Raw genomic sequence first — 3,171 nt, forward strand, 5'->3', positions numbered from 1 at the left:
TAAAATAAATTCGGTAGAGCAATAAAAGTTTTTTCATACAGACAATGGTACCGAATTCTGTAATTTCGAGTTTCAGGACTATCTTTCGAGACAGGGTATTCAGCATGAGACGACAGCGCCATACACTCCCGAGCAAAACGCCAGAGTGGAACGAGAGAATAGAACGGTCGTGGAGAGTGCTCGGTCCATGCTATACACGAGGGACTTACCAAAGAATTTATGGGCCGAAGCAGTTAATACTGCTGTATACGTATTAAACAGAACTCCTACGACACAGACTCCCAACTCAACACCTTTCGAGACATGGTACGGTAAGAAGTCATCATTAGATCATATCAGACTGTTCGGCAGTGAAGCGTACGTATTTGTTCCAAACAAAGTCGCAGGAATTGGAACCTAAAGGAAGAAAACTGATTTTAGTTGGATATGATAAAGATTCAACAAATTACAGATTATTCGATCCAATAAGTAAGAAAATTACGATTTCAAGAAACGTAACTTTTAATGAGGCGACTGAGGTGAAACTTCCGAGAAGAAACACAGTTTTGGTTCATCTAGAAGATTACAGAGAAGAGAATATTCAACCGGTAGAAGAAAATGAAGACATAAATGGTCAAGATGTAGAAGACAGGCAGCAACCTGTAGAAATACCAGGACAATCACAAGATAAAGTGCAACTGGAAGATAAAAAACGAGTATTACGACCTAGGGAAACTTTACATCCTCCAAAACGCTATGAAGTTAATCTTGTAGAGGCTGATATACCGATGACTTTTCATGAAGCCGTATGTAGTCCAGATTCGAAGAAATGGATGGCAGCAATTGCCGAAGAACTAGAAGCCTTGAAACAAAATGATACGTGGGAGCTAGTTCCCTTACCTCCTGACAAAGATGCATTACTTCGAAATGGGTGTTTAAAGTAAAAAGGCATCCAAATGGTCAAATTCAACGTTACAAAGCAGACTCGTGGCAAGAGGTTTTGATCAAATTGAAGGAGTTGATTACATGGAAACCTTCGCACCAACAACAAGGTATGATACGATTCGAGTCTTACTTGCTTTATCTGTGTCTAAAAATCTCAAGATATTGCAGTTTGATGTTAAAACTGCATTTCTTCATGGTGAACTGGATGAAGAAGTTTATATGGAGGTCCCTGAAGGAGTGATGGAGTCCACGAATTTAGCTTGCAGATTGAAGAAAGCCTTATATGGGCTGAAGCAGGCATCTCGTTGCTGGTATCTAAAACTTAAGGAATTTCTCGAGAATCATGGTTTTCGTCAATGTCAGGCTGATAAATGCATCTATATTGGAAAAATCGAAGGTCGCATGGTATTGATCGGTGTCTATGTGGATGATGGCATTGTCCTTGCAGAGGATGAAGAAACGGCAATGAAGATAATCGGTGCATTAGAACAAGTTTTTTCAAGTTACAGTAAGCGAACCAGAGTATTTTCTTGGAATGGAGATAAAACAAGACAAGAAAAATGGGTCGATATTTCTTCATGGAACTGGATACATTGATCGATTAATCAAGAAGTTCAACATGGAAGACGCAAAAACAAAAAGTGTGCCAGCTGATCCGCACACGATATTAACTTGTAATTCGGAAACAGAAGAAGATGATCTGGAAGAGAAATTACCCTACAGAGAGGCGATTGGATCGCTTATGTTCGCAGCTTTAACTACAAGACCGGATATCATGTTTGCGACGAATCTCCTTAGTCGTTTTCAAACCAATTACAATAAAAATCACTGGAAAGCCTTAAAATGCATTATAAGATATCTGAAAGAAACACGTGATTTTGGGATCTTATACAGTAAGGATAATAAGAATAAAAAACTAGTCGGATATTCTGATGCCGATTATGCCAACGACCGAGAGACCAGACGTTCAACAACAGGATATGTTTTCTTAATGTGTGGAGGGCCAATCACCTGGGCATGTCAACGACAGAAGTCCGTATCCTTATCCACAACGGAGGCGGAGTATGTGGCAGCATCAAATGCCACCAGAGAAGCAGTGTGGTTAAAACAACTACTACTAGAGATTGGAGAAGGACAGACCAACGCGACTACACTGCATATTGACAATCAAAGTACCATCAAATTAATACAGAATCCAGTTTTTCATAAACGATCTAAACATATAGACGTCGCTTATCACTTCATAAGAGAGAAGTATGAGAGTAACGTGATAGATGTTAAATATATTCCAACGACAGAGCAATTAGCAGACATTTACAAAGGCTTTGCCCAAAATTGCTTTTCAAAATATTCGATCTCCTCTCAACATAAGAAACAATTAAGTGTATAAACTTAGTATCAATATTTTTTTGTGTGTCATTTAAAGTCTAATATTTTTGTTCATAAAAGATTTACGTTTTAGTATGTAATCTCTATTAGTTTTAAGAGATCTCATGTGATAGTTAGTAGATACTTTTGAGTTTTTTTTTAAATAGGCATCAAAATAGTGGGAGTGTTAGAAGTATTTTCATTGGCCTATTTCTTTGTAACATTCTGATTGGTTAATGCTTCTACTAGTAAGATAATGTCCCTAGTCTATACTGGAGTCTATGCACGTTTCTTTTAGATGATACACATCTTAGTTTTTATATAGCTTCAGTTCGTTTCCGCCTTGCCTCGACGCAAGCCGCCTGTATCTGCGTTCCGCAAATATATTCATTATACCAATAAATTTGTGTAATTTATTCAATAAACATTATGCAAAGTATATACAGTTGCCGCAATTTAACATTAATGCAAGTTTGTCCAGAAATATAACCATCTCACTATACTTGTTGAATCAGATCACTTAGTATAAAAATATGTCTTTAATGTTAAAATTTACTGATTTAAGTGCTCAAATATGTAGGTATTTTATAATTTTATGCCAAATTAAATATAATTCTTACTGATAGACACCATATGCGGAGATTCAAACCAGAAAATAATCATTTACCAGTATCTAGCACCTATGTATCTTATGTATGAAAGTGATCTGTAAAAGGTTCTGATTTTCCAAATCAAATGTTCTCAAGACGTGAAATATGTTGAAATGTTGCGTAACGTATATATAATTGTCGTTGTAAGTCCGAGTTTAACTTACAACAATCACTCCACGATATAAAACCCTTCTGTCACTAGTATAGGTTATGTCATATCAATTATCAC

Source organism: Temnothorax longispinosus, unplaced genomic scaffold, assembly GCF_030848805.1.
Source record: "Temnothorax longispinosus isolate EJ_2023e unplaced genomic scaffold, Tlon_JGU_v1 HiC_scaffold_83, whole genome shotgun sequence".
NCBI classification, from domain to species: domain Eukaryota; kingdom Metazoa; phylum Arthropoda; class Insecta; order Hymenoptera; family Formicidae; genus Temnothorax; species Temnothorax longispinosus.